This window comes from Dreissena polymorpha, chromosome 16 (assembly GCF_020536995.1).
Source record: "Dreissena polymorpha isolate Duluth1 chromosome 16, UMN_Dpol_1.0, whole genome shotgun sequence".
Lineage (NCBI taxonomy): Eukaryota > Metazoa > Mollusca > Bivalvia > Myida > Dreissenidae > Dreissena > Dreissena polymorpha.
Window position 1 is genome coordinate 41486168 of NC_068370.1, and position 27177 is coordinate 41513344.

The window sequence follows — 27177 nt, forward strand, 5'->3', positions numbered from 1 at the left end:
AAAGGGCACATAATTCAGTCAAAATGCACGCCAGAGTTATCTAACTTTGCCTGCCCAGTCCCCTCATGATAGTAAGTAAGTGTACCAAGTTTGAATGCAATAGCATTGATACTTTCTGAGAAAAGTGGACCTAAACGCAAAACTTAACCGGACGCCGACGCCGACGCCGACGCAGACGCCGACGCCGACGCCGACGCCAAGGTGATGACAATAGCTCATAATTTTTTTTCAAAAAATAGATGAGCTAACAAGAGTGTGAAATGTTCTGGAGAGCTCACCTTTTTTAAACAAATGTTTGCAATTTAAGTCTTCATCGGCCAGTGTCAATAAATACAATTTAATGAGTAGTTAGCATATAACGTCAATCTTGGAATAATCTTTTTTCAATGCTGTAAATGCCGTAAATGAAGTTTTACCAGTTGTATTAATTATATTTACAACAAGATGCGTTTGTGAAACACAATGTCCCCCTATATTACGTTTGACCTTGAAGGATGACCTTGACCTTGACCCTTCACCACTCAAAATGTGCAGCTCCATGAGATACACATGCATTTCAAATATAAAATTGCTAGCTTCAATATTGCAGAAGTGACATTACATGAGCAATTTTGACCCATATATTTGACCTTGAAGGATGACCTTGACCTTTCACCACTCAAAATTTGCAGCTCCACGAGATACACATGCATGCCAAATACCAAGTTGCTATCTTTAATATTGCAAAAGAATTCATAAAATAAGCGATTTGGGCCACATACATTTGACCTCTGACCTTGAAGGATGACCTTGACCTTTCACCACTCAAAATGTGCAGCTCCATGAGATACGCATGCATGCCAAATATCAAGTTTCTATCTTCAATATTGCAAAAGTATTCATAAAATGAGCGCTTTTGACCACATATATTTGACCTGTGACCTTGAAGGGTGACCTTGACCTTTCACCTATCAAAATGTGCAGCTCCATGAGATACACATGCATGCCAAATATCAAGTTGCTATATTCAACATAGCAAAAGTTATTGCAAAATGTTAAAGTTAAATGTTAAATGTTAAACCAACCAACCAACAGACAAACCAACAGACAGGGCAAAAACAATATGTCGCCCACTACTTTAGTGGGGGACATAAAAACTATGAAGTAAAATATATGGCTCCATATATAATTGCATCCTTTAAATTGATTTTACAAAAAACTGTATCAATCGATTTTAAGCAATATCTGCTGGAATAAAAATGTTTCCATACACGAACACAGTTTAAAAATAGTGTTAAGATAATTTAAATCACAACTAGAAATGGCGTGGCAGAGGCCGACACGTATCCTGTTTGACCCAGGAGCGCCCCAGGGTTGGTAATGGGGCCATGCATAGTTGAGATTGACTGTATTGTCATAAGAGATGTTCAGTATCAATTTGAAGTTAATCAGTGTAAAATTGAAGAAGTAAATGTAAAATAACATTAAAAAAATAAGCGAAAATCTCTGCCCCTGCCCCACCCCAACCCCCATAACTTTTGACCTAGAGGCAAGATCAAAATTCCAAATAGTGCACTGTCGCACATATGCTCATAGTTACCATGTGTGTAAGTTTCAAGGTTCTAGTGCTAATAGTGTAGGAGGAGATCGTGGCAAGGACAGACGGACAGACAGACGGCGGAGATAACCACATAATAGATTTCAAAATCTATACGCGGATCCTAAGTTCTAGTTAAAGGTCACAGGGGTAAAAAACTTATGCTCATGGAGAGGTCTTGTCCAGATACACATATGTACCAAATATGAAAGCAATATCTGAAGGGACACAGATGTTATGAGCTTTTAATTTTAATCGCGGTTGCAGATATCGAAACCTTAACGCGAACCCCAAGTTAAAAAATTTCATGTGCATGGAAAGGTGTTGTCCAGATACACATGCGTACTGAATATGAAAGCAATATCTGAAGGGACACAGTAGGTATGAGCCTTTTTTAGATTGTGGTCACAGTTTTCGAAACCTGAACACTGACCTCAAGTTCAAGGTCAAGGTCACAGGGGTCAAAATTTTATGCGCATGGAAAGGTGTTGTCCAGATACACATTGATACCAAATATGAAAGCATTATCTGAAGGGACACAGTAGTTATGAGCCTTTTTCAAATCGTGGTCGCAGATTTCGAAACCTGAACGCTGACCTCAAGTTCAAGGTCACAGGGGTACAAAATTGTAAGCGCATGGAAAGGTGTTGTTTAGATACACAAGCATACCAAATATGAAAGCAATATCTGAAGGGTAACAGTTGTTATAGGCCTTTTCCGAATCGCGGTCGCAGGTAAATCTTTCACCCAGCCCCACCCCAAACCCCATAACTTTGACCCAGGGGTAAAATCAAAATTCCAAATAGTGCACCGTCGCATATATGCCCATAGCTACCATGTGTGTAAGTTTCAAGATTCTAGTGCTAATAGTGTAGGAGGAGATAGTGGCCACCACAGACGGACAGACGGCGGAGATAACCACATAATTCTGCGAAAAGTCAGGGGATAATAACTATTAATGACAAAGTTATGTAAGGGCTTCTATTACTAAAAGTTCAATTGACAGACCAAATAAAGACCCTCTGATCTACCAACTGACATAACGACACCCACCCATCAATGGGCAGACCAAATAAAGACCCACTGATCTACAAACTGACATCATCCACCCATCAATGGACAGACCAAATAAAGACCCACTCATCTACCAACTGAAAGGCAACCTCCCATCAATGGACAGACCAAATAAAGACCCCCCATCAATGGACAGACCAAATAAAGACCCACTGATCTACCAATTGACAGGCAACCACCCATCAATGGGCAGACCAAATAAAGACCCACTGATCTACCAACTGACATCATCCACCCATCAATGGACAGACCAAATAAAGACCCACTAATCTACCAATTGACAGGCAACCACCCATCAATTGACAGACCAAATAAAGACCCAATTCTCTACCAACTGTCATCATCCATCCATCAATGGACAGACCATGTAAAGACCCACTGATCTACTAACTGACATCAACCACCCATCAATGGAGAGACCATGTAAAGACCCACTAATCAACAAACTGACATCAACCACCCATCAATGGACAGACCAAATAAAGACCAACTAATCTACAAACTGACATCTAAAACCCATCAATGGACAGACAAAATAAATACCCACTAATCTACAAACTGACATCAACCACCCATCAATGGACAGACCAAATAAAGACCCACTGATCTACCAACTAACAGGCAACCACCCATCAATGGACTCCCCAAATAATGACCCACTGATCTACCAACTGACATCATCCACCCATCAATGGACAGACCAAATAAAGACCCACTGATCTACCAATTGACAGGCAAACACCCATCAATGGAGGGCCAAAAAAAGACCCACTGATCTACCAATCGCTATAACCCACCTATCAATGGACAGACCAAATAAAGACCCACTGATCTACCAATTGACAGGCATCCACCCATCAATGAACAGACCAAATAAAGACCCACTGATCTACCAACTGACATCATCCACCCATCAATGGACAGACCAAATAAAGACCCACTGATCTACCAACTGACATCATCCACCATACCGATTAACAGGCAACCACCCATCAATGGACAGACCAAATAAAGACCCACTGATCTACCAACTGATATTATCCAACCCTAAATGGACGGACACAATAAAACCCCACTGATCTAGCTACTTTCACCCACCCATCAAAGGAAAGACTAAATAAAGACCCACTGATCTTTCTACGTTCATCCACCCATCAATGGACAAACCAAATAAAGACCCACTGATCTATCTACTTTCATCCACCCATCAATGGACAGACCAAATAAAGACCCAATGATCTATCTACTTTCATCCACCCATCAAAGGACAGACAAAATAAAGACCCACTGATCTATCTACTTTCACCCACCCATCAATGGACAGACCAAATAAAGACCCACTGATCTCCTAACTGACAGGCAACCACCCATCAATGGACAGATCAAATAAAGACCCTCTGATCTATCTACTTTTACCCACCCATGAATGGACAGACCAAATAAAGACCCACTGATCTATCTACTTTTACCCACCCATCAATGGACAGACCAAATAAAGGCCTACTTATCTACCAACTGACAGGCAACCACCCACCAATGGACAGACCAAATAAAGACCTACTGATCTATCTACTTTTACCCACCCATCAATGGACAGATCAAATAAAGACCCACTGATCTATCTCCTTTTACCCACCCATCAATGGACAGACCAAATAAAGACCCACTGATCTATCTACTTAAACCCACCCATCAATTGACAGATCAAATAAAGACCCACTGATCTACCAACTTGTATCACCCACCCATCAATGGACAGACCAAATAAAGACCCACTGATCTACCAACTGAAATCATCCACCCATCAATGGACAGATCAAATAAAGACCCACTGATCTACCAAATGACATCATCCGCCCATCAATGGACAGATCAAATAAAGACCCACTGATCTACCAACTGACATCAACGACCCATCAATGGACAGACCAAATAAAGACCCACTGATCTATCTACTTTTACCCACCCATCAATGGACAGATCAAATACAGTCCCACTGATCTATCTACTTTTACCCACCCATCAATGGACAGACCAAACAAAGACCCACTGATCTATCTACTTTTACCCACCCATCAATGGACAGATCAAATAAAGACCCACTTATCTACCAACTTGCATCACCCACCCATCACTGGACAGACCAAATAAAGACCCACTGATCTACCAACTGAGATCATCCACCCATCAATGGACAGATCAAATAAAGACCCACTGATCTACCAAATGACATCATCCACCCATCAATGGACAGACTAAATAAAACTCCACTGATCTACCAACTGACATCAACCACCCATCAATGGACAGATCAAATAAAGACCCACTGATCTACCAACTGACATCAACCACCCATCAATGGACAGATCAAATAAAGATCCACTGATCTACCAAATGACACCAATTACCCATCAATGGACAGACCAAATAAAGATCCACTGATCTACCAACTGACATCAACCACCCATCAATGGACAGATCAAATAAAGACCCACTGATCTACCAACTGACATCAACCACCCATCAATGGGCAGATCAAATAAAGATCCACTGATCTACCAAATGACAACATCCACCCATCAATGGACAGACCAAATAAAGACCTACTGGTCTACCAACTGACATCATCCACCCATCAATGGACAGACCAAATAAAGACCCACTGATCTACCAACTGACATCATCCACCCGTCAATGGACAGACCAAATAAAGACCCACTGATCTACCAACTGACATCATCCACCCACCAATGGACAGATCAAATAAAGACCCACTGATCTACCAACAGACAGGCATCCACCCATCAATGGACAGACCAAATAAAGACCCACTGATCCACCAACTGACAGGCAACCACCCATCAATGGACAGACCAAATAAAGACCCACTGATCTACCAACTGACATCATCCACCCACCAATGGACAGATCAAATAAAGACTCACTGATCTACCAACTGACAGGCATCCACCCATCAATGGACAGACCAAATAAAGATCCACTGTTCTATCTACTGACAGGCAATACTATGGGTCATGCCTAATAATCCAATCACCAAAGATTCTTAAGATAACACCTTGTGAAATATTTTTTAACCTCACTGGATCAATTTTTAACTTCGGGTAGATATTCTCATGATTCATCATTCTTACCACATTTCATACAGATTGAGCCATAAATGTGGCTCCAAGATGGGTTACATTAGGATGTTCCTATATTTTGTCAACATTAACCTATTTATGCCTAGTGGACTTTCCCATCCTTCTAAATTGGATCAATTTATTTCCAAATTAGGGATGTCAAGTATATTTATTTCTATATTTAGAATATTCAATAACGAAATTCCTTTTAAGCAAACAGCGCAGACCCAGATGAGACGCCACATTATGCGGCGTCTCATCTGGGTCTACGCTGTTTGCAATGTCCTTTTTTCAGGACGCTAGGCATAAATGGGTTAACATTCGGACCAAGTTTGGTCCTAAGAGTCCAAACTGCAACAATTCGAAATGAAAGACACATTAAACCAGACATACACTGCTTACAAGAGCTAGCATGCAGGGTGCTTGGTGGATTATCATAATCCTGGAAAACCAGACCACTTTGTTATTTATACCAGCAATTAAGTAGGGACAGAGAGGTGCAATGTTCAACTGTTACAGCACATTTATTTCTCCAGATAGTGCAACACACACACACCTGGGCAACCTCTGTGCACATCCTTAAAGTTTTAAAGTGTCTGAGAGAATTTGTAAGAGCAGTGCAGTTTTCTTTCTAGACAAATAAACATTTATTAGGTACTTATTGCAATATATTTTACTTGTTTCCAAGAGGGTTCTCTTTACAGACATTTAACAAATTATATATCATGTTAAACTGACATGGGAATTCTCCTTTTTCTTCCTCAGACATTATTTCCTGAATGGAACTATATTTATAGAAACATTTGCAGAACATTATAAATACAGGGACTTGCAGCTTAATTTAACTATCACACTGATGGAACACAATGATTTACAAGCTTTCTTAAGTTCCTTCTGCAGAGTTGTACACTGTTGCACATGTGCACAACACCTAATGGAGTCAAAGTGCAGATGACTGTTGGCAAGATACAGGAAAGTTTTTTGCGGAAGTAAATGTTAAAGGAATAGTTGACTGAATGAAAATCTTAACGTGTATCAACGTGTTTTCTTTTAAAGAATAAGTACTAATAAATGAAACAAGACTTTAATGATGCCATTGCAGAATTATCTTGATTGAGATTTTCAATTTATAGCTATCATGAATCTTAAATGGTTACCACTGCTTGAGAACCTCTTCAGTATCATTGGTAGGGGAACATGTGAAGTTCTGTGACTGCAGTCAGGGGAGCAATTTCAGATATCACAGTGAGGCCACGACTTTTATATTTGTTGGTTTACAAAACCGCCGACCCTAATTTTTGGAAAATGCGAAAAAAAATAAAATCGGAAAATCTTCTTTTTTTTTTAAATTAATTCCCGACCGCACTGAAAAAGTAGCGAAACTAGAAAAAAAAACGATCCGGTTTGAGTGCGGTTGCGAATAAAATCAGGTAAGTACAATCGACGACTGGTTCACATATATTGGACATCGTGCTCGCTTTTCAAAACGCATGTATTAACTTAAACCTGTCGGATATTGCAAATGGCCGCTATATAGGTACACACCTCGAAATATGGCTTTTTTCGAAGTAAATTTTTTTGGTCATAGCGTTTCTTCATATAAACATTTAGTAAGAGGCGAACTAGATGAAACAATTGGCCACACTTTATTTTCCAAAATACACGATGAAAGTTTTTCCATACGGGAAGTAAAGGCAGCACGGCAACTCGATGGAGAGAAAACGACAATAGATGTTACCTACCAATGCTCAGCAGTCAAAGAGTTTGGTTACAAATTCTTGTTTGTGGAGCTTTACAAACAAGGTAACAGTTTAAATTTTATTCCGTCGTTCAATGTCAACAGTGAAATATAAATTTCTTCTTACATTTGAGTTGAGTAATTAACTGATATAAGTACATATTAATAATATTATTATGGAGGAGTGAACTATTTAAAAGCGGTCAAGAGTGATTAATCTAATGTTCAAGTGTTATAACTTGTTGCATAATCGACCTAAAAGAAATTAGAGTAAATTAAAACTTGAAGTATAAACAAAGAGAGGAGTTTGTCGGACATTTACTAAAACCCAAGACCCCCAGTACACTAGTCCATAGCTCTGCCAACTGAGCTGGCCAGACACTGTCGAAGGAAAGTCCTCACAATCACAACGAATTAAACTGGAACGGATCTTTCCATTGTTAATATAATTGATGCCTCTGCAGGGCCCACCTTGGTTCTTACCATGTTATATATTTTCTTGGTGAAACAGGCCATTTTAAAGTAATACTAGTATTATTTCATTTAATATGTTTATAATATATTAAAGAGGAATCCAAGCAACAAGATGATGGCAAGGAAAAGGAAAACGTGTTCGACATACTGTTGGGTGCTAGAAAGTCGTACACAAAGCTGCCAAAGGAAAGGTATAAACAATATTTACTTTGTCTTTGTATTAATAAAGGAAATCTATTAATTTACAGGGAAGTTGGTTTTCTTTGGATTTTCAAATTATTAGTATGATTTCTTATGCCATGTGAAAAAGTGCTGTGAAGAAGCACGATTTAATAATATGTTGTAATTATTATAAACTAGCTATAAACTTATAAAAACATTTTATATATTTTAAAATTAACTTTGGTTCAGTATTTATTAAAAGGGACCGTCAACCACAAACGACGAAAAAAGAAAAATGATAAAATACAGTATTTTTTTACAATTATTAGTTTAACCCTTTGCATGCTGGGAAATTTGTCGTCTGCAAAAATGTCGTCTGCAGAATTTCTAAAATTAGCATTTTCTTCGATTTTTTTCAAAGAATACTATCAGAATAGCAAACAGTTTGGATCCTGATGAGACGCCACGTTCTGTGGCGTCTCATCTGGATCCAAACTGTTTGCAAAGGCCTTTAAAATTCAGCTCCAGCGCTTTTAGGGTTAATATATTGATTAAAATATCACAACTGGTATATTAATACATGTCTTGAAAAAAGTTCATATTTTCAGTATATTCGATTCGGTAATAAAATTTTGTGATGTGAAATAGAAAGTGCATCATGAAAATAGGTGACATAACGATATACACATAATAAATAATAAAAGTAGATTGATCATTTATATATAAAATATATACAAGTCACTACGCATGCACATTTGCATTCCTGGATTTACCACGTGACGATGATGATCAATCTACTTGCGTTATTTATTGTTAACAGGTAGTTTATAATACCTGGTACCTGTACCCAGTAAAATTGTTTTACCGAATATACTGAAAATATGAAAACTTATCAACCTTTTCAAGTAATGTATTAAATATACAAGTCATGATATTTTAATCAATATAAAACTTAATTTAAAATTGTAAAAAAATATTTTATAACTTTTTTCGTTGTTTGTGGTGACAGTCCCTCTAAAGTCAATACCGTTAAAAGTTATAAATGGGATTTTTAAATTTTTGCTTCAAATTTTATACATGTTTTCAAAAATCTTTTTTCAGGAAAGAATAGGTATGTTGTTCATGTCCAATTGAAAATCGATTTTGCTCGTCATTGAAAATGGATTTCCATTGAAATTGATTGGCAAAAATGAAAATCTGTCAGTTAAAATCGATTTTTATTTGCAAAATTGTTTTGTGAACACGCGGCCTGTCGTTATTAGTTTTATTTTATTTTTCTATTCATCGAATGGATTTTTTTTTTTTTTTTTTTTTCGACCGCCGGATGGACCATTTTCCAAAAAATTTTTGTAAACCAATAAAAAAAAAAGTCGTGGCCTGAATGACATGTAAACTTAATAAATGAATGCATGGGAAAAACACATGGCCAGTTGAACCAAAATGAAGGTATTCTGACATTCTGAACTCATAAACATGCTGAAATTTAAATGTATTCAAATTGTTTAATTTACCTCTAATAATCAGCATTCTTACTTAATTTTATTTTCTTCATCACATTTTGTTTGTTCAGGTTATGTATGATAACTTGAAAATGGTTTGCAATGTAATATTAAATGAAAGATATTTATATTGACTTGTTAAAATACAATGATTATGATATAATTTTATCTGCAACCTGTAATTTAAGCTGTGAAGGACAGTGAATCGCACCACACACAAAAAAATTTTAAAAACTTAAGAGCATGTCTTATTGCCATAATTATGAAACTGAATAGGCTAGTGTTGCCCGGTGGATCCAGATCTCTTTACTTACCAGCTGCACATGCTTCAAAGTATCAGTTTCCAAAGACCAGCAATTACTGATATTTCTGCCTGACCTCCCTGGGTAATGCCATGTCAGTGTCAAGCATAGCATGCACGTAACATAAATGTGTTTTCTGTATCAGTTTTCATGGCCTGGCAGTTAACGGCACGACCTGACAAATAATTGCAGGAAGAGTTATATTAAAGATATTTTAATAAAAATATTTTAAAATTATCCTGTGCAGCCAAATTTAAATTATCTTATAATTTAGATATTCGTTACACTGTAATCTGCAGAAGTCATAATTAACTTTCCTCTTTCCAAAAATATCACACAATTCACCTTTATGCTGCATGCATTTCCATGCGCTCATTGATTTGGGAATCATGAAACACATGATAAGACCACATGTAATAAAGGTTTCATTGTGGACTATGTACAAAACACATTCCAAGATAACTTATATTTAGTTTAAGGTCCAAAAATAATATGTTAAAATGTATCAACATTATTAATCAGGAAATCTTGAGTAGAATTTACTGATCAAAAGAATTCCTTGCGTAATAATTCTCACAATATCACTTTACTTTAAGGTATTGTATTATCACATTTGTGTGGACTAAATTACAAGACTGACTAATGCATTTCAAGGTTGAAGCCACCCTTACAATAATAAACACAGCAAATAATTATATCATGACTCAAAACGTGTATTTCCCACCAAAATATCAGTTAATTATATAACACTGATGAATGCGCTGTTGTTTAAACATTGATGAAAAGTATAAACTTTTGCTTCCTTGTCAGCAAAGGTTTAAGCACTGGGTCATTTTATTAACTATTAACATAATACTATTACACAGTATGGTTTTAAAAGAATATATTAAGCATTTTTTTTAATAAACATACTGGATATTTAAGTTTCTTTGTAAACTAAATCGGGTCAGCAATTAACTCAACAATTAATACAGGGCAACATAGAAATTACATGTAAATACATTTAATACGTAAACAATATAACAATCTAAATATTTTAAAGAAAGTGTTTGCAGACTTTGTAAATCAAATTGGTCTTTTTCTATAATTTTTCAATAATAATAGATACCTAAAAACCATCTTTTATTTCAGTCAGAAAAACATTCTAAACACAACCACTTGCACTATAAAATTCTTCCCAATATTGATGATTAATGAGCTTAAGAATGTCATGAACATAAGCATTCACCTTTTTGCACTTTACAGTAAATTGAATAGTGGGATAACCGACAGGGAGAAAGCCGAAGAGACTGTAACAATTTACATGCCAGACTGTCCTTAAGAAGAAAACAAATTTACAGACCAGTTCAAAATATAACCAGTCTAAATTATGCATTTGCTTAATATCATTGTTTACCACTGAACAACCAACAACATAATTATTATAGTTCTTTAATGACAAATATTCTTATTATGTAAAATCACACGATGAACAATTGATAAGGCAAAATCTCCAGCAACATGTAATCTGGCAAACTAAATAATTCCACAGGTACCAGTTCAGGCTTTTTCCGCCCAATGCCACGGGTCCGAAATTCGGCCCCATTCCCAATGCAAATCTGTTTGTTTTTTCCCAATTGAAAAAAAATTCCTGATTCCAAAAAAAAAAAAAAAAAAAAAAAATTTTTTTTTTTTTTTAACTTAAAATATATAAGTTAACCTGATCCGGTGTAGACAATAGAAAGTGTTGCATAATTAAATTATCTGTTGCCTTGAATTTGTTTTAAAAACTGTAAAATATATTAATGATTATTTAAGACTTTCCTTATTTTCCTCACGATTTTTTTCACCTCAAAAAAAGCCAGGCCTTTTCCCCAAATTCAGATTAAACTAGAAATGGCGCGGCAGAGGCCGACGCGTATCCCCACGCCGAATGTTTGACCTAGGTGTGCCCCAGGGTTGGTAATGGGGCCATGCATAGCTGAGATTGACCGTATTGTCATAAGAGAAGTTCAGTATCAATTAGAAGTGAATTGGTGTAGAAATGAAGAAGTTATAGTAAAAGGCAATTTTGGGTGGGTGTGGTCTATGTGGGCGGGGCCCAAGGGTTGGTAATGGGGCCATGCATAGTTGAGATTGACCGTATTGTCATAAGAGAAGTTCAGTATCAATTTGAAGTGAATCGGTGTAGAAATGAAGAAATTATAGTAAAAGGCAATTTTGGGTGGGTGTGGTCTATGTGGGCGGGGCGCCCCAGGGTTGGTAATGGGGCCATGCATAGTTGAGATTGACTGTATTGTCATAAGAGAAGTTCAATATCAATTTGAAGTGAATCGGTGTAGAAATGAAGAAATTATAGTAAAGGCAATTTTGGGTGGGTGTGGTCTATGTGGGCGGGGCCCCAGGGTTGGTTATGGGGCCATGCATAGTTGAGATTGACCCTAATGTCATAAGAGAAGTTCAGTATCAATTTGAAGTGAATCCGTGTAGAAATGAAAAAAATATAGTAAATGGAATTTTTTGGTGGGTGTGGCCTATGTGGGCGGGCGCCCCAGGGTTGGGATTGGGGCCATGCATAGTTGAGATTGACCCTAATGTCATAACAAAAGTTCAGTATCAATTTGAAGTGAATCCGTGTAGAAATGAAAAAATTATAGTAAATGGAAATTTTTGGTGGGTGTGGCCTATGTGGGCGGGGCGCCTCAGGGTTGGGAATGGGGCCATGCATGGTTGAGATTGACCGTATTGTCATAAGAGAGGTCCAGTATCAATTTGAAGTGAATCGGTGTAGAAATAAAGAAGTAAATGTTAAATAACCTAAAAAAATGAGTGATAATTTCTGACGCGGCCCCACCCCAACCGCTATAACTTTTGACCCAGGGGTCAGATCAAAATTCCAAATAGTGCAGGGTCGCACATATGCTCATAGCTACCATGTGTGTAAGTTTCAAGGTTCTAGTGCTTTTAGTGTAGGAGGAGATAGTGGCCAGGACGGACGGACAGACAGACAGACGGACGGACGGACGGCGGAGATAACCACAATATCCCCACCTTTTTTTCAAAAAGCGTGGGGATAAAAACCTGCCTTTATCTCACATGTTCATAATACTTTGTAAAATTTTAATAATAAGTTATCAAAATAGTTAGTTATTTACCAGTTAACGGCTTCTTTGAAATATAAGAAACACTATTTACATGCGATAATTTTTCCCAATTGAGCCAATTTTGCGAATATTTTTTTCCCAAAATGGGGGTTTTCCAACGCGAAATTCCCAAAATTCCAGTGTGGCGTATTCCCAAAATGGAGCGGAAAAAGCCTGCAGTTTAACTAAAGGTTTAATCATAGCTTTAAGAGAGCCGTGTTGATACAATTCAATTTTCTGTGATTGACAGATCCTGTAATTTATCATTCCGTTGACACATGCTGACCTCTTGGTTAGTCACATGACCATTGTATTAATCATGTGACCTCTGCGATGGTCATGAGATGACAGGGACAAAAGGTCACCCAATGCAGGCGCGATAGATTGACACCAATCATCAAATATTTGCTCAACATCACAGCTTTGTCATGAAATTGTGATTAACACTGTGAACAATTACTGATCAATCAACATGCCTCAGTTAAATGGTGATAATGACTCAAAGAAAATAACTCACATGCACCATGAAAACATGTACCCATGCTGCAAAGTGTACCGGTATGTGATTAATGGTTTGGAAAAATAGAGATATGAATCTTAATGTAAATCATTTATTCACGCTATTAAAGAGTGCAATATTATTAAATACGCAGTATTGCTAGCTTTTTTCTACCATCATAAATGTTTGAAATTCGACCACTTCATAGGAGTAGACCAATTGTAAAATAATTATTACTACACTGTTAATTTGACTTTATGAGACTGATAAACAACTTTATTCTGATGCTATTTAAATATCTAGCCATAAATTATTGTTAATAATCAATTAACTCATATTTTGATGTTAACATACCATGATATTAAGGGAAATATTTATTTATATGAAAAGGGAAATATTAAAAGATATTTTAATTTGGATGTATATTTCAATTACAACAAGGAATTGACAACATAGCATTGCTTGTGAAAACATCTAAAAACAGAAAATGTTTATAGCCGCATTTACCCATTATCAAGCAAAAGTCTCAGTTGAGCACACAGTTGACCATGATTAATGCCACAACACTTTAGTTATAACATATATTATAGGGTAGAAAATATATTAAAAGACCCTTTTAACCCCATGTTCTGAAAACCATTGCTTTTTAAAACCCAGCTTACTTTTTAAAACACCTTTTGGTATTTTTAGGTTGCTTTGGAGTCATTAAATCCAAATGTTTCGACTGTGCCTTTGATTTACTTTTATTGATTTTCCTTTTTTTATTATTTGAGCTTTATTTTTGCTTAAAAAAATAAATCTATTTACTAGGTACACTTAGATGACCATGCTTCTTTCTATGAAAAAGAAAAACTTGTTACACCGCAATCACTCTGTTACAAGGTCTGGATAAATTACCAGTGTTTCTCTAGGAATTGTTTCACTGATTGAGCCTAATTAAAGCTCCATTACCTGGCAGGCAGTGGCTTGTTTTAACAACAGAAAACAGGGGGATGTGTGCAATGAAGGCCATAAAATAGATTGATAGCTTATCCTAACAATCATTGGATTGTAAGAGCTACTAGCATGGATAGATATTTATGGAGCGCTGGTGATAATTTTAATCTCAGCAATTAACCCTTTGAATGCTGGGTAATTTGTCGTCTGCTAAAATGTCGTCTGCTGAATTTCTAAAATTAGCATTTTCTTCGATTTTTTTTCAAAGAATACTATCAGAATAGCAAACAGTTTGGATCCAGATGAGACGCCACTTTCTGTGGCGTCTCATCTGGATCCAAACTGTTTGCAAAGGCCTTCAAAATTTGGTTCCCGCACTGAAAGAGTTAAAAACGCTTCTGCAAATGGCTCAGTCATGACAATGTTCAGTATTTCACTGAAATTTAAGGTGAGTTTGCTTGAAATTCAGTACTTTCAAAAATAAAAATAATATGTATGTTTTATTACAAGACTTGAGCTAAGATTTACTACCCCGCCGAAATTACCATTGCCATATAATGAAATATCATGTCCCAACAATTGTCAGCATTGAAATGGAGATGTTTGACAATCAAAGAAATCAGAAGCCAAATTATTGAAATGACATTCTTGTACTAGTGTTTTGACCATGTCAACATCATTAATAATCATAGTCAAGCATGTGAACATTAACCCATTAATGCCTAGTGGACTCTCCCATCCTTCTAAATTGGATCAATTTATTTCAAAAATTAGGGATGTCTAGTATATTTATTTCTATATTTAGAATATTTCTTACAGAAATTCCTTCAAGCAAAAGCAAACAGCGTAGACCCTGATGAGACGCCGCATCATGCGGCGACTCATCTGGGTCAACGCTGTTTGCCAAGGCCTTTTTTCTAGAAGCTACGCATAAATGGGTTAAGTCATGTAAAAAACAAAGCAATGATAAGAACATTCTTTAAGTTGTTTTTCATTAAAGTTTCAGTGTGTGATTTGTGAATAATTAAATAAAGAGCTGCGCCATGAGCGCATGATACGCCCGTCGTTCGCCAATGAAGTAGTAAGGTAATAAATAACCCTTTGAATCATTTTTTTACTTCAGTTTATTTGTATTTGAATACATGGTTTATTTTATAAGTACATGAGCATGGAGCGCCGTCTCCTTGACATTCAACAAAGTCCCATAACTGTGGAACAACAATTCAGAATTCCGTCAAAAACGAAAGGGGATCAGGGTTTATCAATATTAAGATTGTGTTGAAATTTGAAAAAAATCCATCGAAGGATATTTGAGCTACGGTAGGACATTCAATGAAATAACGAAATTTTGACGAACAAAGTCCCATAACTCTGGAACGACAATTCAGAATTCCGTCAAAAACGAAAGGGGATCAGGGTTTATCAATATTAAGATTGTGTTGAAATTTGAAAAAAATCCATCGAAGGATATTTGAGCTACAGTAGGACATTCAGTGAAATCACGAAATTTTGACGAACAAAGTCCCATAACTCTGGAACAACAATTCAGAATTCCGTCAAAAACGAAAGGGGATCAGGGTTTATCAATATTAAGATTGTGTTGAAATTTGAAAAAAATCCATCGAAGGATATTTGAGCTACAGTAGGACATTCAATGAAATCACGAAATTTTGACGAACAAAGTCCCATAACTCTGGAACGACAATTCAGAATTCCGTCAAAAACGAAAGGGGATCAGGGTTTATCAATATTTAGATTGTGTTAAAATTTGAAGAAAATCTGTCAAAGGATATTTGACGTAGCGTACGACATTAACAGACGGACAGACGGACGCGGGGTATACCATAATACGTCCCGTCATAGACGGGCGTATAAAAAGCATTCATTAACAAGGGCCATGTTAACATGGTCATCCCCGGCGAAATGTGTTTGCTTGTATGAGAACATTTGTTTTAGAGAGTAGAATAATATTTGTATAAACATGGCACCTGTGTCATCTGTGACAAAACTGATACAAATTTACTATGAAATGAAATTAAGGGAGATAATTAAAAAACTATGACCGTTAGAGTTATGGTTTATGATCACTGCACTTCTCCTAGTTTCCATCTGTTTATATTTCTAGTTTCAAGTAAATCCCTTCCGTAGATTTAGAGTTATGCTCAGGACAAAAATTTACTTTGAAATTAAATAAAGGGAGATAATTAAAAAACTAAGGAAGATAGAGTTATGGTTCTTAGTCACTGCACTTCTCCTACTTGCAATCTCTGTTTATATTTAAAGTTTCAAGTAAATCCCTTCGGTAGATTTAGAGTTATTCTCCAGACAAAAATTTACTTTGAAATTATATAAAGGGAGATAATTAAAAAACTAAGGCAGATAGAGTTATGGTTCTTGGTCACTGCACTTGTTCTAGTTGCCATCTGTTTATATTCAAAGTTTAAAGTAAATCCATTGAATAAATTTGGAGTTATGCTCAGGACAAAAATTTACTTTGAAATTAAATAAAGGGAGATAATTCAAAAACTAAGGTAGATAGAGTTATGTCTCTTAGTCACTGCACTTCTCCTACTTGCCATCTGTTTATATTTCAAGTTTCAAGTAAATCCCTTAAGTAGATTTAGAGTTATGCTCCAGACAAAAATTTACTTTGAAATTATATAAAGGGAGATAATTAAACCAATCTTTGTAGAGGGCCACAGACAATGCTACACAGTAAATATTATGTAATTTAAACCCTTCTTCCTTGCGGTTTCAAATATTTTTTCTCAAGGTATTTACTTCATGAATCTAAATTATTATGTGACATCTTGGGCGTGGCCTGTTTTGACTCCAGAGGCATTATTTGAAGATTGTTCATAGAGAGCCCCTAGAGGATGTTATACATCAAATATTAAACCATTATGCCTAGTGGACTCTCCCATCTTTTTAAATTGGATCAATTTATTTCGGAAATTAGGGATGTCAAGTATATTTATTTCTATATTTAGAATAATTCTTACAGTTATACCTTTAAGCAAACAGCGCAGACATCATGCGGCGTCAAATCTGGGTCTACGCTGTTTGCCAAGGCCTTTTTTCTAGACACTAGGCATAAATGGGTTAAACCTTTAAGTCTTGCAGTTTCAGAGATTTTTTATGATTCCACTTTTAACATCTATTTTCAGCTGATGACCTGCATATGCAACGGCCCAGGACTATGGAAAACTTGACAGAGGTTTACTCAAGGATCATTCCTAAGACGTATAATGAAAATCTGCCTAGCAGTTTATGAGGAGATGTCGTTTGAAGCAAATTGTTTATGACAAACAACCTAAAACTTAAGGGCTACCTACCACAATAGCTCACCATGAGCAAATCATGCTCAGTTGAACTAAAAAAACACAACTTTTTAATTTATATAAATACTTATTTATTTTTATTTAACCCGTTACTTTCAATAACTATTGAATAAATTACCCAAGCTCAAACATGCATATGAAAACCAAATAGCTTAGAATACCCACCTCCAGCCAGGGCATTAACATGCAATTTTCACTTAGCTGTATGTAACCTTTATGATAGCGTAACCTAAACAATCATCAACCAATCAGCTGCAAGGAAATCAACTTGTCCCCATTTCTGAGCCCTGACCCAGTTTACCTTCTGCAAGACAGACATCAGCAGCTGACATGTAAACATCCTGGCATCAGCTGGAAAATGAATTACCATAGCAACAAAAATACTGAAAATTCCTGCTAAAATCCCTATCCGACCCCATGCTGATTTTGCAATGAAGAGGATAATTACCTTAACACTATCTGGGGCTATGAACTTACACTTCCTTGCTATCACCTTGAACTACCAGTGTAAATGAAAGCCAACCCATTAAGGCGCTAAGTGCAAGCAGTCATTAGTTTTTATAGTTTACCCATGCTGTGGGAAAACATGCACTAAAGTATCGGCACAGATTAGCCTGTGCAATCTTTTGTTAAGGTACTCAGAAACCAAAATCAAAGTTAATAAAAGTTTCATAGTCACACAAGGTCTGAATTTCAGTCAGGTTAGCTGACCTGACCAGACTTGGCAGATGCACAGGCTGGCCTGAAGGTACTCTTTAGCCACATATGGCATAAGATCCATTTTCGCATGACTCCAGTAACATAACGCTTTTTAATAAACAAGCCATTAAATCAGTCCAAAATTTAAGTCCCATTTAATAATATAAACCTAAATAGTCAAGTGAGCAGTAAATATGCGACACATATTTGCTCCAGTTTGTGCAACAAAAACAACATTGTGATCTGCTTTGCAAGTGCGCATTTTTACAGCAAGCAACCTCACATGTGGTCGTATTAAAGAAAATCCCGATATCAAAATCGAATTATGTCCATCATTACATCATAATTATGATGTCCGTGCTAATGCGTCAACCTATTGCACGCAACCCAGGTGCTTTCAGTTGCAGTCGTCACTTTTCAAAAGCGTCTTGATGTTTACACCCATATTTACAAATTTCATCACACTTGAACGCAGAAGTTCTAAAGAGGATTAAAGTTAAGGCATCAGCTTTTTGTCAAAACCCTTTAATATGTTCTTTCAACAGTTAACCTTGACAAATTTTGGCAACAGGTTTAAAGTTTGTAAAGGCTTACCTTTAAAAATTTGGCAACAGACTGTTTGTTGGTAACATATTTGAAGTCACATGAATTTTGTAATGTCACTTAGTCTGAAATAAAGATAATGACACTTCAAATGTAGAAGCAGTTTAAGAGAATTTCTCATTCTCTAGAAATTAACCCATTTATGCCAAGTGCCTAGAAAAAAAGCCATGGCAAACAGCGCAGACCCTGATGAGACGCCGCATGATGCGGCATCTCATCAGGGTCTGCGCTGTTTGCTTAAATGAATTTCTTTAAGTAATATTCTAAATATAGAAATAAATATACTAGACATCCCTAATTTTGGAAATAAATAAATTTTGGAAATAAATTGATCCAATTTAGATGGATGGGTCCAGAGTCCATTAGGCATAAATGGGTTTAACACAATCAGCAGACAAAACTATTGCTGTACACATTATTGGGTTACAAATTATTGGTTACAAATCATTACAAAATGTAAAGAAATGACTCAAATTATATGTTTAATTAAAAAATAACAAACAAGTATTTCTGAATTTTTTAGTATATCCCTTTACTTAGATACGTATTTTTACTGATTCGTTGTCCCTTATTAAGTTAAATTTAATTTTTGACCTTTTTTTACTAAATTCAAGTTTTAAAGGCTTCATTTCCAACCCTTAGATACTACTATGAGCAGCAAACAGCATAAACCTGAACAGACTGAGTTACTCGCAGGCTGTTCTGGTTTTATGCTGTTTGCATAGCCTTTACAACTTGAATCTAGTAACAAAGGTCTTTAATTATATTAAAAATTTTAAAGGACCACAAAAGCGTTAAAATACGTAGCTAAGTGGTATAAAAGGGTTAAGATATTCAGTGCTTACAGATAAAATCGTAGAGGTATTAACTGCTTTGAAATTGGTACAGCAAATGTCACCAAATGCAACAAAAAATACAGCAACAAAGACTGATCAACCCTAAACAGAAGCTATTTTGGGGGTACAACGGCAGATGTGTCTTCAAGCAATACACAAGGTCTTATTTTGATAAAGTTTGATAAACTATTTGTGAGTGCCAGTCTTCCATATGTTACCGACACATGCTGCAGAAAAACAAACTATTGGGAATAGAAGATGTTACCCACCATTCATTATTCAACAAAAACAAATTGTGATACTGACAAAACCCAGTTTTAATGACTCTACAAACTTAAAGGTTATGAAATGTCAAGCTGTTTTTAAGTTGTTTTTCTAAAAAGAATTCATATCAAATTTAATCAAATTGTACATGTTATCATTATCATTATATAGTTGTAGCAAAACATACAGAAATAAAACATGCATGCCCCCCATATGGGCTGTCCGTTGTAGTGGCAGCCATTGTGTGAATACGATTTTTGTCACTGTGACCTTGACCTTTAACCCAGTGACCTGAAAATCAATAGCGGTCATCTGCGAGTCACGATCAATGTACCTATGAAGTGTCATGATCCTAGGCAAAATCGTTCTTGAGTTATCATCCGAAAATCATTTTACTATTTCGGGTCACCGTGACCTTGACCTTTGACCTTGTGACCTCAAAATCAATAGGGGTCATCTGCAAGTCATGATCAATCTACCTATGAAGTTTCATGATCCTAGGCGTATGCGTTCTTGAGTTATCATCTTAAAACCATTTTACTATTTCGGGTCACCTTGACCTTGACCTTTGACCTAGTGACCTCAAAATCAATAGGGGTCATCTGCAAGTCATGATCAATCTACCCATGAAGTTTCATGATCCTAGGCGTATGCGTTCTTGAGTTATCATCCGGAAACCATTTTACTATTTCGGGTCACCGTGACCTTGACCTTTGACCTAGTGACCTCAAAATCAATAGGGGTCATCTGCAAGTCATGATCAATCTACCCATGAAGTTTAGTGATCCTTGGCGTATGCGTTCTTGAGTTATCATTCAAAAACCATTTTACTATTTCTGGTCACAGTGACCTTGACCTTTGATCTAGTGACCTCAAAATCAATAGGGGTCATCTGCGAGTCATGATCAATGTACCTATGAAGTTTCATGATCCTCGGCCCAAGCGTTCTTGAGTTATAGTCTGACAACCACCTGGTGGACGGACCGACAGACCGACCGACCGACTGACAGACCGACCGACAGACCGACATTTGCAAAGCAATATACCCCCTCTTCTTCGAAGGGGGGCATAAAAATCTATGTATCATAAGGCAACATGTAACTTTAATAAACTATTTGAAGTAATTAATACTTGTTATCATTGCTATAATCTGACTATCATCAAAATATAAACTGAAACCTATCAAAGTTATTTCCTTCTGATCCATTATTGATCCATTACTGATGACAGACTCAATTCAAATTGGTAAATAAGATTTACTATATAGAAATACAGTACAAATACATGATTTCGCTAAAAATCACAAAACAAAAAGACAGATTGGGTCTATATTCATTATTAATTAACAGGGCAGCAATAAAACTGCTTAAGTTACAAACATTAAACATCTTATTATGTTCCTTAGCAACATTCTAATGACTCTCCACCAATAAAACAAGGTCGTAAAATGTTCAATAAAAATAATTCCCATCGATTTGAAAATTAGGACAACAATAATGCATTATTTCGGCCGCCACATGTCAAGTTGTTCTAACATCCCCATATTAAATGATGGGTTTTCATGCGCCGCAAAATCTTTATGATGAGTGATTGCAGGATTGTATACCACCAACCTTCATCATGAACTGACCAATTAAGTTGTTAATATCTTATGCAATAAATGTCTTTCATCACACATTACATTTTATCTTGCCAAGGGTAGTTAAAAGTACATCAGCGGGCTTTAAGCAATTCCTCAATTGTTTGTTTAGATTGATTAGACCTGTTTGAAATAGATGAAATATGCAGAAAGACAAGTACTATTGTAACAATTATGATTCTATTTTATGTCTATAAACAAAACTTGATGTCATGTAAAAAGGACCACTCAAAGTAATACAATATCTATGTACAATCACAAGGTTTTACAACTGTATCGAACCTGAATATGAATACATGAATATCTACCAGTTATCAACAATATCTAGGAATGAAATGGACACAAATGTTGCATTTTCATAAACTTTTTTGGAAGTTCTGGATTAAACAAACTATAATAATATACACCTAAATACTCATTTTGAGGAATTTGTTTTACAAAATCTGTAAATTAAAACAAGTAACTTCATTGAATTGATATCCCCTGCCAAATATATTATGTTAATGGATGGGTTCAAATCCCTTGATATACAGTATGACCCTGAAAAAAAAATTAAATTTAGGGTATTTGTTTTTATGCATTACCATTCTCCTCATTGATATCTATACACCAATAAAGTTTCATGTTGAAATCTTGTATTGCATCTGAGATTTAGCCCTAAAAAGTTAAATCCTAATCAAAACATCAAAGGGCAATAACTCTCATCATAGAGAATATAGGGTTATGATTCATGGTACTTTTCATCATTGATATCAATACACCCATTAAGTTTCATGTTGAAATTGTGTATGGTATAATAGTTATAGCAAAAAACGAAAATGTAGGGTTATGGTTCTTGTGCAAGGCACTTCTCCTCTTTGATATTAATAAACAAATGAAGTTTCATGTTGATACCTTACATAGTTTCTGAGATAACGCCCTACAAAGTTTGTTACAGACAAGGTAAGGACTGACGGACAGCGCCAATTCTATATCCCTCTGCCTTTGGCAAAAGATAAAAAACTGTTGTTTAAAGAGAGGTGAAACAGTATACGTTTTACAGCACATTTCTCGGCAATTATAGTTTGCACTCGTTTCGTCTGGCACTGCCAATGTTATTAGGGACATTTGTACAATGTCATACAAGCACTATATTTGATGATGTAAATATTGCTATCCCCTTCAGACGGTTGCATGATATCGCAAACCACAGTTTACATAAGAAACATAAAAGAGACATAATATTTATTCAATTTTTTTCCACACTCTCTGCCCTGAACCGGGCTTTGTAATTCTATGACTGCATATGACCCAATTCTAGGGCAAAGATTTTCTTCATATCTGCTGAGTAGGCCATAATTCTGGGACTGTTTACAAAAATCTCTTTCGGCACCTTGGATGTTTCTTCTTGGTATATGCCTCCATTTTATCAACAGGAAAGCGAAATGATCAAATGGTGGTATCATGGCCAATTTGTTCAACAATAAATTATAGATCACACCTCAAGAGAAAGTGAAATGAAGCCCCACAAGTATCAGGGGGAAATGATTATGGTAAAACAGAGGATTTTTCTTCAGACTAAATGCATGTGAAGTGTGGTCCCAGATTAGCCTGCAGTACATTTTATTCTCTTCTTTTTCTTATTTGTTTTACCATGTTACCATTTTTACCATGCACATTTTATTCTCGTTTCACAAGGTATATAGAGCAACTTATCTATCACGCTGAGTGAACTATTTATACAAGTGTTAAATGTTTCTAACAAGACAGATGCACAGTTTTCTATAAGCAAATGAGGACTATAAACACTATCAAATAACTACTTTCTAATTTTCTAATAAGACTTCGTTTAAAAAAGTAGAAACATAACATGTACAGTATCGTATTAAGATTACCTTTACTATTTTAATTTATTTCAAGACAAATACTCCATGGTCATTATTGTTTTACTTTTTGTGTGCTAATAGAACTTTACAAAATCCCAACATCACAATGACATGGGTACATTTATACATGCTAACATTTCCTGGCAGCAGGAAGGTTCTCTTCATCATCACAAGTGGTAACAGGGAGACCACTCTTAAGAGTCTTGAGAATGCAGGAGTAACGTTTTCCTGGAAATCACAAGAACTTACGGACATTTAACATCTTATTTCTAAAGAATTAATATGTGGCTTAGATGTCTGACAAGGAAGCCCAAATAAGAAGAAAGCATGTGTGTTGAAAATGGTATATATCAATGACTAAATTACTGGATACTTAATATAGATGAGGCTTTAATTTGAAAAATTGACTGATTTCATCAACAGAATTACCTACTATACCCGTAAACATGATATAATTGTGAAAGACACCAAAACTAAACAGAACCAAGCTTATCTGATCTTGTTGAATGTTAATAAGTTAATTAATACACAAAAGTGAATATTATATCTCGCAAAATATTCAATCATTATCAGTCAAACAGCTCATAACTTTGATCACGACATCCAAGACTATTTGTTTTCTGTGTCTGCAGATGTATTATTTTCTATCAATTAACCCTTTGCATGCTGGGAAATTTGTCGTGTGCTAAAATGTCGTCTGCTGAATTTCTAAAATTAGCATTTTCTTCGATTTTTTTTCTAAGAATACTATCAGAATAGCAAACAGTTTGGATCCAGATGAGACACCACGTTTTGTGGCGTCTCATCTGGATCCAAACTGTTTGCAAAGGCCTTCAAAATTTGGTTCCCGGACTGAAAGAGTTAAGGGGCAAAGTTGGAATTATGACTCATAAAAGTCACACTCTGGGACAACAGGGTTTAATGCTTATGCACAGATTAATTTAGGATGACACTTTCTTTCTCAACTGGATTTTGCAAAGAGGAAACTTCCTTTAGCCAAAAACACTATAAAAGCAGAAAGTGTTGTCCCTTATTAGCCTGTGTGACCTTATCTTGGACAACACTATCCACTACATATCTATGCATAAGACCCCATTTTCTCAGAGGGAGTCTTGTATCCATGGGACAATTCACCTCACATTGTCATTTAATCTCCACCAAATCAGTCAATTTCCGATGACAGAGGGTCACAGCGAAGGCAGTTATTCATTTGATTGGCATAACTAAATAACCAAACTGTAACCGCAGGCAGGGCCTTTGCTTGATGACCAATTTAAGGGTCACCATCCATTACCTTTTCAAAGACATTTATCTCTTGGCCAAACAAGGATCTTTGAAATTACTACTTACAAAAAGAAGCCACTTTAGCTTACCCACAAAGTTACCTAGGGCTACTGATGGTCGACTTAATTCAACAAATAAATAATGTAAGTCGTTATTAAATGAACTGGTCATGTTGAGATACTACGGTCATCTGATACATGGAACACCAAAGTTGTCTGATTTAGATCATTTAAACACTTTAGTGTGAACTCAGACAGAAACTGGGGCTAAAATTGTTACAGAAGCGGTGAATAATCCACTACCCTTTACCTCTCACACTGCCTGGCGTAATATGTAACAAGGTTTTACAATAATGTTTTAGAAATTCCAAGTTGAAAAAAGGTATATCTTGTGAATTTTCAACATAAAGTTATATGAATGCGAATAATGGATGCAAGTTTTTATGTTCTACATTAAAAACTGTAACAGCACTACGCCGGACATTTGTGTCTGTGGTGAAGCCATGATTACCACTTCTTATATATTGACAAGGTTTAAGAAAGTGTAGGGTTATGGTTCATGGCACTTCTCCTTATTGATATCTAGTACTGGGGTATACACTCATGAAGTTTCATATTAAGTATCTTGTAAGGTTTCTAAGATATAGCCCTGCAACAATATTTACAGACAGAGGGACTGACTGCAAACTAACATATGGATTGACAGACGGACAATGCCAATTCTATATCTCTTTGCCTTTTACTGGTGATGAAAAGTGTTGTTTTTGGATTCAAACAACATCATTTCATGTTTCAACATTTAATATTCAAATATGAATAATCATGATGGCAAATGCGTTTCACAATGTTTTTCATGCAGAACACTGTGTTTTGGCAACAAAATTCTAACGTCGCTCTGCTTCTTATTTTGCCAATTACCATAAATCACTTCATCTCATTTAATGTACTGTGATACAAAAGTGCTCTGGAACAACTGTCCAGTGGGAAATTGTCCTTTACAGGAAGTATTTACCATCACAGAAATCTGCTTAGGGGTCCATAGTAACCCCTCGAGGCATCCGTGCATTATGCCGTTTAGTTAAATTAACCGTCAGTTGCATCAAAAAGTGGCAGACAGAGTGAGGTTAAAAATCACTCTAGAAGACTTAAGTGAAGACTGCCAGTCTTAATTGGAGAAATTGTTCATCTGATTATACGGTCTCCATAGTGTCTTTTGTTGACAATGTCATTGAATTTCCTTGCAAATGGTTCCTCCCTGATTGGATTTTCTTGCTACCCATCTGAGGACATCGGTCCCCAGCATGAGACAACTGATAACTCTGTGACTCATGTCATTGGAGCCCAACTCATTAAGGTATGGTGTATCATAGGGGTCATAATGTCTTCATGTGCATTTGATTCTCGCTTTAGAAAAACTGGCCTTCATTCATGTGTGTAAAGTTTCTTCCCAGAATAGCCTGAAGGTCTGCACAGGCTAATAAGGGATGCCACTTTCTGCTTAAACTTGATTTTTGTTTCAAAGACAATTGATTTCCTTCAAATGATAAATTGCAGAAAATTAGCCTATGGTGACTGCATAGGCCTATCTAGAATGACATTTAATGCACATGCATTAAGCCCAGTTTTCCCAAAGCGCTGCTCATTTATGATTGACGATGTCCAAAAAGGACAGAAATGGTGGGATCAGTACTCAAATAGCTCATGGAAACTTGATCAAAAAGGTTTTAAACAAGAGCTGTCAGAAGACAGCGTGCTAATAGACTATTCAAGTGCTTGAAATATAATGTAAGCCATCATTGGGAAATTGTTCATATTCAATAAGGTCAAGGTGATACAGTACAGCCAAAGCGGCACAAACATAATCCGCTGCTACGCCACGGCCAGATTATTAGTCCGCGGCGGCCGAATCGTGTGTTCACGCGGCGTATCGCCGTGGCACTCGGCATCGATCCGCACAACGACGCCGAGTCTGTATTAACCTCGCGTACGTTTGCGAAGTAAATCCGCCGCATACGTACGCGACGGATCGAGTGAAAAGATATCCACCTACATGTACATACATGTATGTGTAGCGTAGAATTAATTACGCGCAACTGTTTATGTTTCGTTCGATTATCATTATTAA

At 36.2% G+C, this 27177-nt stretch overlaps 1 long non-coding RNA gene across 1 annotated transcript in view; it reads right to left on the reverse strand.

Moving 5' to 3' along the window:
* The window catches only part of LOC127862354 (uncharacterized), a 118593-nt gene that overhangs the window by 37712 nt on the left and 53704 nt on the right, over positions 1 to 27177 (reverse strand). Inside the window, exon 2 of the long non-coding RNA XR_008040556.1 lies at positions 19157 to 19230. This is a non-coding gene — a long non-coding RNA (uncharacterized LOC127862354). The remainder of the gene's footprint in view (positions 1 to 19156; positions 19231 to 27177) is intronic.